Source organism: Lynx rufus, unplaced genomic scaffold (assembly GCF_022079265.1).
Source record: "Lynx rufus isolate CCGP_SWC_20201006 ecotype Redwood Valley unplaced genomic scaffold, mLynRuf1.p SCAF_1, whole genome shotgun sequence".
NCBI lineage: Eukaryota > Metazoa > Chordata > Mammalia > Carnivora > Felidae > Lynx > Lynx rufus.
The window spans coordinates 116246595-116261359 of NW_025814823.1; the positions used below are offsets into that span (position 1 = coordinate 116246595).

Consider the following 14765-nt stretch of genomic DNA (forward strand, 5'->3'; position numbering starts at 1 on the left):
AATAAAATTCAGCTGAGGAAATTTCACTTTTTAAAATGTTTTTATTTATTTTTGAGAGAGAGACAGAGACAGAGTGAGCAGGGGAGGGGTAGAGAGAGACACACACAGAATCTGAAGCAGGCTCCAGGCTCTGAGCTGTCAGCACTGACCCCAATTTGGGGCTGGAACTCAGGAGCCATGAGGTCATGACCTGAGCCAAAGTCGGATGCTCAACTGACTGAGCCACTCAGGTACCCTTCAAGTGAGGAAATTTAAAGGTGTAACTGGCTTTATTACATGATTCCAAAATCGGGTAGCATCCCATGTACCAAAGAGAGAGGAGTTCTGTTCTATAAAATGGAAGGTTTTATAAAAAGGTGGTTGGGGCAGGAAGTTATTAGCAAAAGAAAGGACAGGATTCTTTCACACCAGGTCACCTTCCTTTAGAAGGGTGGAGTAGAAGACTTCGTATAAGGCAGATTACCTCATTTTCCTTTAAAGGATGGAGAGCACCAGGTTACAGATTGCCTCATTGGTGCTGATCAGAAAATTCCTATGTTTATGGCAGAAGTTGAAACTGTAGTTAGGCTACGTTCTTAATCCTCCGTTTTGTGACTTGGCCAAAGTGACACCGTTTAGGGGCTATGGTTTTTATTTTTACAGGTCTAAAATCCCATAGTCTGAGAGGGAAGGACAATGTATATGAAATGTCCATAGCAGTGCAGGGAATGATCCTACAACTTAATTGAAACTCAATCAGGAAGAAGTCAAGTGGTGAGATAAGCAGGGGTTCTCAAACTGGGACCTCCACAGGATGTGAAATTTTCATTTTGAAGCTGATGGTCTAAGCCAGTAGAGGTGTAGGCCTATGGTTATAGCCAGCAAGAGAAGGGCACTGGAGGAAAATCAATTTCTGAAATGACTAACAAAAAAACCTATGCAAGTTGGACTCCTAGGTTTCTCCTCGACTTTGCTCAGGGAGTGTTTTGGTGATTTTCTCTTTCCGTTGGAAGAGAGGAAGGACTTAAGACAGGAAGTCTGAGCCTGAATGAATGAGGTCTTAACCACATTCCGTATCAAAGGCTGCACTACTTGCTGTAAAGTTTATGGGGAAAAGTTGCCGGAGAGCAATCCAGTCGGCCTTAGCCCCGGTCCTTTCCCGTACAGCTCAGGAAATAATCCCCCGAAGTAGCTAGACCCAGGAGGAGCGGCCTACAACGCACCCTGCCAGAGCAGGATACAACAGGGACCCAAGGCCTGCCTTCCAGGCATCTGCACTGGCGGCGAGAAGATATCATCTGGAGTCTCGGCGAACTGATCCAACCAGAGAGGAGTGTCTGTTGGGAGTCTCAGGTCCAACCCGCCTCGGAGGCGGGAGCGTAGGCGGGGGCAGGGAGGCCAGGCTGGCGTCTCCAGTCCCCACTGCACCGACCGACCCGCAGCGCTCGGTCGGCGCCCGGAGGCCAGGCGGCTGGGGGCGGGGCTCGTGCTGTGACACCGCCCCTCGCCTCGCCCCGCCCCGCCCCGCCCCGCGCGCGTTGCCAGGGTGATCAGGTGACTCCGGGCTTGCGGCGCTCGGGGCGGCCGTGACGTCAGGCGCGCCGCTGCTCCTCTCTAGCTTGGTGGCAGGTGCAGTGTATCTGGTGCGGTCTCATCTGGTCGGATCAGGTCCGGAACAAACCAGTGCCCTACCGGTTGGAGAAGAGAAGAGGTGAGGCGCGGCGGCCGCGGGCCCGACCAGGCTGGGACTAGGGAGCGGGTGAGGTGAGGGCGGGGCCCTTCGGGGGTTTGGCGCGCCCCCGAGCTCCCCAAAGAGCGCCCCGAGAGCGGCGGGCACCCGGGCGAGGTGAACTGACTCAGGGTGGGGTGTGCGCAGTGTCCGGGGAGGGGCTGGGAGCCGGCCCAAAGCCCACCCGGGAGCCCCGCCGCTGTTCATCCGGTTGTCGGTCGCGAGCCGCTGGCGGAGGCCGGGAGGGTGGAGATCCTGCGCCGCCCGCCCGTCTTCTGGGCCGTGAACTAAAGGCGCTCAGCATTTCAAGCGGCCTCCCGGTGCCCGGAGTCGGCGTGCTCGGAGCGGGTCTCGCCACACCCCGTCCCGGGGGACTTTTGCGAGAGGCTTGTGCAACTCTTCTCCTTGGGCAGCGATTTCTGAGGAGCTGCCGGGGCGGGGGGGGAGGGGGGAGGCTGGTGCCGGGAGGCCGCTTGGGAGCCCCACGAGTGGAAGCAGAGTCCGGCGTATTCAGAGAAAGTGCTTCGGGGAAAAGGAGGGAGTGAATTGGGATCTCAGTGGACCTGTTGGGGTAGGTGAAATCTGAGCAGAGTCCTGAGGGGTGGGGACTAATCTCCCTGCAACGGTTGGGGGTTGGAAGAAGCTGAGAGAGGGGAAGAGGACCTCTGGAGAAGGGAGGGAGGAAAAAGGGACGTCTGCGGAAGGAGAGCATGAGCTTTGCGCTAGAGGTAAAGGAACGACGACTGTTGGGTGACTGGACCGAGTGCTAGGGCTGTTGGGGAGGGGGGGGAAGTTTGGAGGATTAGGTTAGGACCGGTTAGGAAATATTTTTGAGTGCCCAGCTGAGGGTTTGTGTGCTCTGGGGGAGCCATTGAAGCGTTGGCTGGATTGGGGGTCGGGAGAACACTGGGATGGGGAGACTGAGGGGGCTGTTGCGACAGCCTGGGAAAGAGGTGACCACACCTAGAACTCTGGTCTGATGGGATTCTGCGACCCCTGCTTAGGAAATATTTATAACGGGTGAGGACGAAAGCACCCAGGTGCCTGCCTACACTCGAGCCATTGTTAGCAGATTGAAAAATCCTCAAAGAGAAGGGAAACACCCATTTGCAGTTCATTTTCTTATTCTCTGTCTGTCTTTTTTAAAGATTTTACTTTTCAAAGTAATCGCTACACCCTACGTGGGGCTTCAGCTTACAACCCCAAGGTCAAGAGTCTCTGGCTGTACTGACTGATCTAGCCAGGTGCCCCTCTTGTCTCTTTAGACCACATTTAATGGCTATGTGTGAGATTGCCTGTCTCATTAAGTGCGGAGGTTGTATTGTCCACAACACTTGGCCTTCAGAGGTTTCAGAGTATGGTACAAATGCCTCTGATTCCCAAAGTGAAACCCAACCCCCAAGTGATTGGTAGGAAAGTTAATGGGGGAAATTTATGACAGGATAATCAATGCCCAAAACATGAAAATGGAACATTGGGGAAACTGAAAGGAGTCCCATGCTTTGTTAATTGTAGAACTAAGAGTTCCCCTTTCACATCTATTACCCTCAACTTGTGGGCTTCTCCACCTAAGGCTGTTTAAGTGTTAATTGGATGTTTGTCTTAATTTCCTGAGAAACAAGTTTTGATTATTGAAAAGGAATGATTTGGTGATTTATGGTTTTTCCCAGCTCTGAAATTTACTAATTCTGTGACCACACACACACACACACACACACACACACATAGCACTGCCATCCTTTATTATTTTAAGTTTATTATTTTGAGAGATTGCTCACACAAGCAGGAGAGGGACAGAGAGAGGGAGAGAGAGAATCCCAAGGTGACAGTGCAGAGTCGGACATGCGGCTCAAACCCACGAACCGTGAGATAGTGCCCTGAGCCGAAATCAGGAGTCTGGGCCCTAACTGAGCCACCCAAGTGCCCCATTTTATACGAAACCTTAACAACTTATGTTTTCTGGAAGGACATGAAGTGACTGAACCTTGCTACCAATTTGTTTTGTGTATGTTTGCTGCAGAAAATAGAATTGGACCTCCAGGGATCCTGTCCAGTAAAAGGTGGTTTCGGGAACTGCGGAGAACTTGGGAAGGTGGCCGCAGCTGGTTTGTGTATAAATGTAGAAACCAGCACAGCACTCAAGGGAGGGCAAATCCAGAGTGGTGGCACCTGGGGAAAATAAACTTCACTTCAGATCAGTGACTTCATTCTCTGTAAAAGAAGGCTTAAGATAGGTCACCTGAGCAATGGCTGTTTATCACGCATTAGCATCTACTGAAGAGTTTTTCCTTATAATATTACAAGTGGTAGGGCTTGTTATGATAGTGACTTTTAAAGGTCTTTACAGGAGTCCCATGCTTTACAAGAATCTCTGGAGGTTAGATTTCTTGGCCACTTTTTTAAACCGTTGTTAACCATTTTCTAAATCTCTTCAAAAGTATTTGAACCAGCCAACTAATCATGCTTCCTTTGGAAAGAAACAGCCCCCAACCCCCACACACTATAACTATGTGCTGTCAGGGCGGTTAAGTAGGCCAAGAGTTTTGGGAAATTTTCCACTTTCATTCACGCGTACCACCCCCACAAGTTTTCCCATTGGTAGAGAATATGACTTCATTGTCCGGAAAAAAAAGTTTGTGTATTTCCCTAAACATAAGCTATGATAGCTCCCAGGGCTGGCTGTTCCTGTGTTGAAGAACAGGAATGCTCTCCTTTAAGGGGCTCTCAGCCAAAGTAAGAAGTAGGGCTGGGGTATACGCCAGAGACTGAGCCAAGGAGAATTCTCAGTCCTTGGCCTTTGTCACCCAAGGCCCTGGGCAGGGCCCACCGTTCTTGGGATGGTAACATTCCTCGACCTTGAAACGGGATAATGGTTAGTACTCCCTTCCCAGATACCAAGGAGAATTAATGAGAGGCTTACATGAAATTAATGTAATTAATTCATTACTTACATTGATGCTCCTCCAAAGCATCAATGTAAGCTCCTCCAAAGCTGAATTTTTTATTTCTCCACAAGTCGAGAGGTGACAGCGAGGCTAAGGGAAGTCTCCCCGAACTGTTGACAAGCTCCCGTATATATTAGGTATATGTTATAGGGAAAACATTGCGCAATATGTCAGGGGCTACATGCCAGTAAGAACTTATAGAAAGCGTGCAAAGAAACAAGGCATTCCCAAGAGTACAAAAGAGATATTCCATAGATAACATGGTCTCAGGAATTCATGAGCACAGGCAGGACCCAGTCCCTAAATATGCCTTAACTAGATAGTGGTCAGGTGTCCTCTGCAGGGCCAGAAAGCAGTGTAATGTGTTTCCTATAATCTCCTTAACCAGGACATAGCTATTTGATTTCCTACATATCCCTCTTTTTTTTTTTTTTTTTTTTTTAAAGAATCTTGTTCATGGGAGTTGAGGAGGGCAATCTCTTGTCATTCATGATGTCTCGAGGAGGCCAATATGGTGTAGATCATTTGGAGGGCTTAGCCAAGTTTTGAGAAACCACAGCTAGATATGCTAAAAACCTGTTTTCTGGGGTTGGTGGCCCTCTGCCATGGCACATTACTTTGGTTACATGTTGATCGAGCTTCTTAAGTTGTCCCCAGGTGACATCATTTGCCTTGGTCACTTGTGGGCATAGTCTCCACTGTTGTCCGGGATGAGGTCTGTCCGAAGTCCGGACAATGTCCCATTTTTTCCTGAACATGTCGATTCTGCCACCTAAAAATCTTCCTCTCAAAGCTATCACTTTCACTTTAGGGTCACCAATTTCGGGTTTGGCTTATCACGTCAGGGTCACCAGTTGTGGGTTCAGCTTTTGGCTTTGTCCAGCAAAGCCAAAGATGGCAAAAAGGATTACTCAAGACTTCACAAGTCAGGGGGCGCCTGGATGGCTCAGTCAGTTAAGCATCCAACTCTTGGTTTCAGATCAGGTCACGATCTCGAGGTTCATGGGATCAAACCCTGCTTCGGGCTCTGTGCTGATAGTGTAGAGCCTGCTTGGGATTCTCCCCCCCCACCATCTCTCTGCCCCTTCCCTGCTTGCGCTCTCTCTCAAAATAAATAAACTTAAAAAAAATTTTTTGAAAAAAGACTCCACAAGTCAAGAGAGGTGAGACGGAGACTAAGGGGAGTCTCCCTGAGCTGTTCTCCCTGAAAATTGTAATTCTTGGATGAACGGATGTTTTGAGATTAGTGAAATAAAAAAGAGATGGACATTCTAAATTTTTGTGAAAGCCTGATTCAAACTCTAAGGTGTTTTTATTATTTTTTTCCTGGGGTATTTAGGCTTATCAGTACACTTATAATCAAGATCTGGAGGCCTGAGGGTAAACTCCATGTTTGTGTTTGATAAGGAAATAATTTCAAATGGTTCCCCACTCTTTTCTGCTTCCCTTAGATTGCCTGGAATAAACCAGTAACCTAGCTGGGTGTGGAGCTTTCTGGAGCTTTTTCTATCCAATATCCTTTCAACTCTAAAGGAGTTAGTTATTAAGTTCATCAGAGGTAAAAGTGGATAATAATGCTCCCTAAATTAAATGAGGAGTGAAATAGTCATCTTTTAAAATTCCCGTGTTCTGTGTCAGTCCGTTGGTCCTCTTACTCAGTCAGACACCCACATGCTTGCTGATGTGCCCAGGGACTCTATAGAACTATAATATCCATCTCTTAGACTTCTGGCATTTGTTGACTAGGCATGAGGGGAATTCTGACCGGAGAGGCTTGTTTTTCTCAGGCAGCGCTTGGCCAAGGCTGCTAATTGGCTTGGCTATAAAGTGGGAGTCAGCAATTAAACAGCAGCATAGAAGCGAGGGGATTGGGCATGAGTTGACCCTCCGGCCAAAAAAGGTTCACACTACTTGGTGTGCTGTTTACAAAGGACTCTTCAAAAGGAAATGAACTCACTGACTTCTTAAGTAGGTTTTAGGAGACATAGGTGGAATATTGGTATTGATTGTAGGCTTCAGAACCAGTTAGGAAACTGGATGGATCCTCATTTCTAAAGCCAGGAAGACAAATGGTTTGAATCTAGTCTCTATGGACAGCAAGCCTGTGGTATGATTTTGCCGAAAGCAAGGGATGATTTATATTTTTGTGAACCCTTTCAATTAAAAGGTTTAAGGGAGTGTTGGTAGTCATGGTGGGAGGAGAGTTTGAGCTGAGTTTACTCCCTGGGGAGTAATGCTGTATTCATAGTGCCTATCTTTAGTTCTCCAGTTTATGGTGAAAGAATCATTAGTCCCCAGAGAGTTGTTCCAAAAAATACATCATACTGAAAACTATCAGACCACGTGCTCATTGTGCAAAGAAAGATAGGGATGGGGAACAATTAACTGTAAAGTTATTTGGGAAGGCGACCACCTGGGAGGAGGTGCTAGACTTCTGCCACTTGACATTGTTGATGCCGCCTGCAGTACTTTACCAGTCAGCTTTCAGTGTCAGGACCTGGGGCAGGATCTTTTGGGGAGCATATGTCAACTCACAACTTCGAGATCACGAGTGCTGTGTTCCACTGAGTGAGCCAGCTGGGCGCCCTGTCCTTATCTTGACTATTGTAAATAATGCTGCAGTAAACATAGGGGTGCATTTATCTTTTCAAATTAGTTTTTGGTTGGTTGGTTTGGTTTTCTTTGGGTAAATACCCAGTGGTGGAATTACTGGATCATATGGTAATTCTCTTTTTACCTTGAGGAACCTCCATACTGTTTTTCACAGTGGCTGTACCAGTTTATATTCCCACCAAGAGTACACAAGGGCTCCTTTCCACATCCTCACCCCCACTTCTTGTTACTTGTCTGATTCCAGCCATTCTGATGGGTGTAAGGTGCTGTTTGTTTGTGGTTTTGATTTGCTTTTCCCTGATAATTAGTGACGTTGAGCATCTTTTCATGTGTCGGCCATCTGTATGTCGTCTTTGGAAAAATGTCTGTTTAGATCCTCTGCCCATTTTTTAATTAGATTTGTTTTTCTGCTGTTGAGTTGTATAAGATTGATCTGTCTATATATTTTAAAGATCTTTATATTTTGGATATTAACCCCTTATTGGAGCAATCATTTGCAAATATCTTCTCCCATCAGCAGGTTTTGTTGATGGTTTCTTTTGTTGTGCAAAAGCTTTTTATTTTGGTGTAGTCCCAATAGTTTAATTTTGCTTTTGTTTTCCTTGCTTGAGGAGACACATCATAGAAAAATGTTCCTATGACCAATGTCAAATAAATTAGTGCCTTAAAAAAAATAATAAAAAATTTAGGGGCACCTGGGTGGCTCAGTAGGTTAAGTGTCCCAACTTCGGCTCAGGTCATGATCTCAGTTTGTGAGTTCAAGCCCTGTGTTGGTCTCTGTGCTGATAGCTTAGAGCCTGGAGCCTGCTTTGTATTCTCTGTCTTTCTCCCCCTCCCTCCCTCTCCCTCCCTCTCCCTCCCTCTCCCTCCCTCTCCCTCCCCCTCCCTCCCCCTCCCTCCCCCTCCCTCCTCCTCCCTCCCCCCTCTCTCTCCCCCTGTCTCTCCCCCTGTCTCTCCCCTCTCTCTCCCCCCTCTCCCTCCCTCCCTCTCTCTCTCTCTCTCTCCCTCCCTCCCTCTCTCTCTCTCCCTCCCTCTCTCTCTCCCTCCCTCCCTCCCTCTCTTTCTCTCTCTCCCTCCCTCTCTCTCTCTCCCTCTCTCTCCCTCTCCCTCTCTCTCCCCCTCTCTCTCCCTCTCCCTCTCTCTCCCTCTCTCTCCCTCTCTCTCCCTCTCTCCCCCTCTCTCCCCCTCTCTCCCCCTCTCTCCCCCTCTCTCCCCCTCTCTCCCCCTCTCTCCCCCTCTCTCCCCCTCTCTCCCCCTCTCTCCCCCTCTCTCCCCCTCTCTCCCCCTCTCTCCCCCTCTCCCTCCCTCTCCCTCCCTCTCCCTCTCTCTCCCTCTCTCCCCCTCTCTCCTCTGCTCCCACTCATGTTCTCTTTGTCTCTCAAGAGTAAACATTAAAAAAAAATACTGCATATGTTTTCTTTTAGTTTTATGGTTTCTGGTCTCACATTTAAGTCTGTAATCCACTTTGAGTATTTTTGTGTATGGTAAGAGATTGGTCCAATCTCATTCTTTTGCATGTAGCTGTCCAGTTTTCCCAGCACCAAAAGACCAGACAGTCTTTTCCCCATTGTATATTCTTGCCTCCTTTGTCGTAGATTAATTGACCATATAAGCGTTTGTTTCTGGGTGGATGCAGTTTTTTTGTTTTGTTTTGTTTTGTTTTTAACTCATGAGTATCTTACACTACTTTGAGCCCCTTGTCGTCCTCATACACAGTAGCTCTTTGTGGATGTTAGTGACGGAAATCTTGGAGTTACCTAGCATTTGTTTTTTCTAGCCTTTGTTGGCCTTGATGTCTGTGGCTCTAAAGTTACAAAGATGAAGAAAGGAGGGGAGAGATGTCGCTGCCTCGGGACGGTAAGGTTTGGTCGGGCAGCCCACGTTGGCACATGGCAGGTAGCAGTGTCTCTTGCTGGTGTGAAGGGAGATTCCCTCGTGCCCATTAAGAGGCACCCCACAGCTCTGGCTGGGCTGCTGCTTTTCTGAGAGGGTCATGAGAGCGCGCTAATGGCAGAGTAAAGCCCTGACTGGCCTGGTAGCCGGCAGGAACCAGGAGTGCTTAGTTCAATTGCCAGCACATTAAGCTGTAGGGGCCTCTCTCTGAGCCATCAGGATTTCAGGTTTCCCACAAAGCCTAATCTAATGCCCTGGGAGGGGGCAGGGGAGCCAGTCTTTCTGGGGCTGTGCTGGTGGGGGACCTGGCCTGGGAAGTGGCCTTGTCAGGCTTGTTGAGAGGGATGGACCTGTCCCTTTTTAGTGTGTCCTCTCAACTTGGCAGGGGGCAGAGCTGGGCTCTTTTCCCTCTCTCCCGCTATAACCTATCCTTTCATGTCCCCAACTCACTTTCTGTGTTAATAGCTTTTTTCCTCTTTTTCTGTCCCTTCTGTTCACTGCCGCTTTCTCTTTCCATGCTCCCTCTTGCTGGGCCTCATTTTCTCTCCATTGTCACTTTGAGGGCTGGCTATTTGAAGTTCCGGGAGTTACAATGCTGTCCCATATGTCCCAGTGACTAGATTTAATTCAGAGGTCCCCAACCTTTTTTTCTGAGGAGGAGCCAACCTTTACTTCCCCACTGGCTTTCAGATAGCATCTTAGCTCGGTTACTGACCAGACTCCCTGAGCTGAGTGGTTGGGTGAGGTGGAGGTGACTTTTCCCCACTTGGGGGTCCCAGTGGTGTGGGGAGGGAGTTGTCAGGATTTGCTGGCGTTGTTGGGAGCTATCACACAAGCTGAGGTCCACCCTTGGGGAGTCCTTCGAGAAGCTGAAGGCAGAAGTAAATCCTACATCCAGGCAGACCTGTGGTTTCTGCAGAGAACCGTATATGAGCAATAAAGGCTGGAAAGGGGGTCCTTGGCGAGGCGATCCTGGAAGCCATGAGACCATTTGCAGCTGTGGATTCTGCTCTGGAGCTTTCCATGTGGCAACTGGAACAGAGTGTTTTCTCACTGGTAGTTTAGATGGTTGTTGGAAGCATGGCTTTCCGTTTAGGGAGTTAGGAGATGGATTCTTTTCTCCTAAAAGCCATGTGGACCCAAAGATGATCAGCAGGGGTTTTAACTTTTATTGTCAAATATGTGTGGAAATTACATATAACAAAAAAGTACAGTTGAATGAATAATTATATTCATTAATATAACTGTAATGTATTCAAGTTTAGAAATAGAACTTTATTTTTAAACCCAAATGGGGTAATAGAATGCGTTGTGTTGCAATTTGCTGTTTTGAGTCTGTCGGCGTTTTTCCATATCAGCACATGTAATTCTCCCTCATTCTTAAAGGCCAAATAGTGATGCCATGGTTTGGAAGTTCCATGGTTTATTTAACCATTCCCATATTGGTGGCCCTTTGGGATGTTATACATCATGTGTGTGCGTGCATGTGTGTGTGTGTGTGAGAGAGAGAGAGAGAGAGAGGTGTTATATAGCTATTATAAATAAATGCTGTAATATCTGTGGAGGGGGTATGAAGTTGTGTGCATTCAAAAATTTTTTTTTGCATTCCAGAACTAGTATATATCTGTAAGATAAATTCCTAAAGGGTGAATTGCTGGTTCGAAGGATAGGGTGTTGTTACTTATTAAAGGCTTCACTTAAAAACATGCCTTTATTGAGGAATATGTAAGAAAACAGAATCATCACTCTGTAAAAAGAAAGGATGTTTCCTCCAAACATTAGGGAGGAATGGTATACCAATGCCTAGACAGCTTAGTTAGGCTATTTTAGTTGTCGATAGATATTTTCATGTAGCAATTATTTTTTTAATGGCTGTTTAGTAAGTGTTGATGTTAGATTTTATAGAGCAACAAGTATGGATCCAGCAAGAGGTTCTTTATAGAAAGCTTTATACAAAAAAATGTTACCGGGTGATATGTTACCTCTCTGGAGGGGAACTTCTCTGGATTTTCTCGAAGTCTCCCAGGCTGGCTGAATGCTAAAATAAGCATACCAGGGGCGCCTGGGTGGCTTGGTCGGTTAAGCGTTCGACTTCGGCTCAGGTCATGATCTCGCGGTCCGGTCCGTGAGTTCGAGCCCCGCGTCGGGCTCTGTGCTGACAGCTCAGAACCTGGAGCCTGTTTAGGATTCTGTGTCTCCCTCTCTCTCTGCTCCTCCCCTGTTCATGCTCTGTCTCTGTCTCAAAAAAATAAACATTAAAAAAAATTTTTTTTTTAAAATAGAAGAAAAAAAATAAAATATGCATACCAAGTTTAATGTTGGAGGGAGGTGAGATTGATTGGCTGTAATATTTTCAAATAATGTTGATAATTATATAATATCCACATAAATATCCACATAGTAATGTGGATAATTAACATGGGGATGACTTTTTAGACTTTATTACTAATGTATCAGGACAAGTTGAATATGCTTACGTCTTTGTGTTATCTTAATGTTGGGGATGGTGGCTTAAAGCACTAACCAGAATGGCATTACCAAACCATGTTGCTAAATAGTTTGCAGGATTTTAGGTTCCTCTCTAGTTTTTGTTTTTATGTCAAATTCTGTGTGAGAAAGGAAAATTAGATGCTGTTTGAAGCTCTTCATTACTCTAGGACAGGGCCTCCAGAGATAGATGATCCACCATTATTTCTTCAACTTTCACGTGCCTTTTGATGCCCTTGTTCCGTGAAAGGTGCCATTTCTGAGATATGTGTCATTGTGTCCTCCACAGAGAGGCTGCAGGCCAGAATGTTGACACAAAACACATGCTCTAATACTCATTCATGGATTATATGAGGGCAGCTCAGGACCTGGTAGAACTGGCAAACAAACGATCCTGAATGAGGTAGGGGATGGCTAATATTTGGGAAATTGACACCAGAATCGGTGTTTGGACAATGATGAAGTAACAGTACAGGTTATATTCTTCCAACCTGCCCCCCAAAGAAAATCAACTTAGGAAATGGTGGCACCGCAAAATGTGTTAGAAATGGTGAGCAAGTTATAAAATCACAGATCTTGCCCATGTTGTGATAACTAACTTTCACGGGTCTCCTGGCGTTGCTCAGTTGTTGGGAGCATCACTACCTTCTTTAAAAGGTCAATCCCCTGCTGTTGCTAGTCCCCGGGGCTCTTGTGTAAAGTTGTCCGTGTCAGGAGTAGGTTGTCCCTAGGCGAAGGCCCATGGTTCTGGAATGCCTGTCCTTGTGGTCTGGGCTCTGGGGTTCAGAGTACAGGCCATTTGTTACTTCTCAGCTGTGCTCCCTGCCCAGTCACTTTGTTTGCGACACAACTTCCTGTACTGGTGGGGCCATTCCTGCACACTTCTTGCACCTGTTTCAGTAAAATTACAGAACTCATTAAGGTGACTGCCCATAGTGAGTTTTGTCTCGTCTTTATAGCCAAACTATCACTATACCCTAGCAATTTGGAGAACTTCCAGCATTTTCCATCTGATGCAATAACAGACAAATGTAAAGAGTCATTTTATTTTTACTGTTAGCAGTACCAAAGGGTGAGAGCAAGCCAGCTAGGATTTTTTGCCTCATACCCCTGGTACTGGGATGTCGTGTCCTTAATATTGTTGAATGCTGTTTATCGTTGAATAAACAAATGGTTAGGTTTGCCAACAGTACCAGACAAGCATAAATAAAGTTGGGTGAATCCTTTTACAAGAGGTAATAACTGTAGAAAAGGAAGCTGCAGTGAAATGGAGGTTTATTCTTAGCAAGGCTGTTTGTGAGCTGACCCTTTGGCCTCATCCCATCCTGTCTACTTTGGCCATAATGAACCCATTCACCTCCTCCAGTGTGCTCAGGTCTTTCTCACAGGCGGTTGTCTCTTACCAGACAGTGAAGGGTGAGTAGTCAGGGATTTCTGTTTATGCTTAACTCTCAATGTGATAATTGCTTCCTCTCAGTAGCTTTCTCTGACTTCCAGGACTTATTGTCTCTACTTTGAGCTTGCTGTGCTAAGTGCTTCCTCCCTCTCAGCTTGGTTTTGTAATTGCTGACATTAATGTCTGCCTCTCTCACTAGCCCCAGTGGAAGTTCTTGCTTACCATTATGTCCGTAGTGCCTGGAACCGCTGGTGCTGGGTCACAGTGGGTGCTTCTGGAAGTATTTGTGGAATGAACAAATGACTATGAATGGAATAAACCAACATGCCAGTGCTAAAACTTAATGAAAACTGTAAGCCTCAGAGGATAGAGCGGCACAAAACCAGTAATTCTAAAGCTTTTTTTAGCCCAACAAACCATACCCAAAATTATGGGTATGAGAATCAAGAAAAAGTGAGGGACCTAGAATATAAATACTCTGTTTACAAAGATCTTGTTAAAAGGCCAACAAATCAAGGAGTTAAAAAAAGACACAGAGGAGGTCGTTAGAATAAGATCTGCTCTCATGCTTTTAAACTTTAAGACAATTTTATAAATTCTGAAGGAGGATATGTGAGGATGGAGGGATAAGCATGACTTCTGGCTTTGGTGATAAGAATAGTTTCAAGCAAAGAGGTCTGAATGTAAGCAAGAGAATTTTTTCCTCCCGTGTCTGATACTCAGCCAAGTGACTTCTTAGTTTGAAGCAGAAAGAAAACATTTAAAGAACTTAAGGACCTGAAGTAGCCTGTGAAAAAAGAATTAGAATTACAGAAATGACTACAAAAATTAGTGAAGGGCAGATATAAAAGAGGTTACCAACAAGGGTTAAATTAGTAGTAGGAAGGGATATCAGGGTCCTGTGAGTGGATAGATAGGAGGCCTACAGAGGTGTTCTAGAAGTTAAGATGAGCAGCCTGAAAATATTAGAAGGCACTAAGAAAACCTTTTTTTCCCCTGACTATAGAAGTTCCCTTATTAAAACTTTCAGAAATACAAAAGAATGTAAGTAACAATTGCCCATAGTTTCAGCACCCAGGGAAAACCACTATAAGTGGGTTTTTTTTTCCTTTTAGCCAAATTTTGTCTGTCTGCTGTTACTGTACAACTTAAAGTGTGAGAATTTTAATGTACAACTCAATGGGTTTTTGTAGTATTCATATAAACATGACTCAGCTCAAGATGTAGAACATTTCTATCATTCCAGAAGGCTCCCTTTGTGCCTCTTCCAGTCAATATCCGTAGATTCCTTTTGGCTGTTCTCAAACCTCATATACATGGAATCTTACAGTGTGAAGTCTGTTGAATCTGGCTCCTTTTATTCATCATCATCTGTGAGATTCATCCACATGTAATATTCTTTCTTTCTTTCTCTTCTTTTCTTTTTTTTTTTTTTTTTTTTTTTTTTGCTGGACAGTTTTCTGTTGTATATACCACAAGCTATCTGTTGTGCTGTGATGAGCATTTGGACAGTTCCCACTGTGGGGCTATTATAAATACAACTGCTTTGAATGTTCTTATGGACTCAATACACTTTAGTCCACATCTGAGAGCAGACTTACGGGGTCATAAATACTGATATCAATAATATTTTTTCCATTGGGGCTGTTTAGTTTTTCCAGAGGAAAGTTCTTTACTGTATTCTCTTCAGGGTCAATGCCAGGCTACCAGGCATCTTGTAATT

At 45.7% G+C, this 14765-nt stretch overlaps 1 protein-coding gene across 1 annotated transcript in view; it reads left to right on the forward strand.

Annotated features, from left to right (window-relative positions):
• Positions 1-1583: 1583 nt before the first annotated feature.
• CYSTM1 (cysteine rich transmembrane module containing 1) overlaps positions 1584-14765 on the forward strand; it is a 60776-nt gene continuing 47594 nt past the window's right edge. The window contains exon 1 of the mRNA XM_047085673.1: positions 1584-1690. The gene's annotated coding sequence lies outside the window, so the exon portion shown is untranslated. The remainder of the gene's footprint in view (positions 1691-14765) is intronic.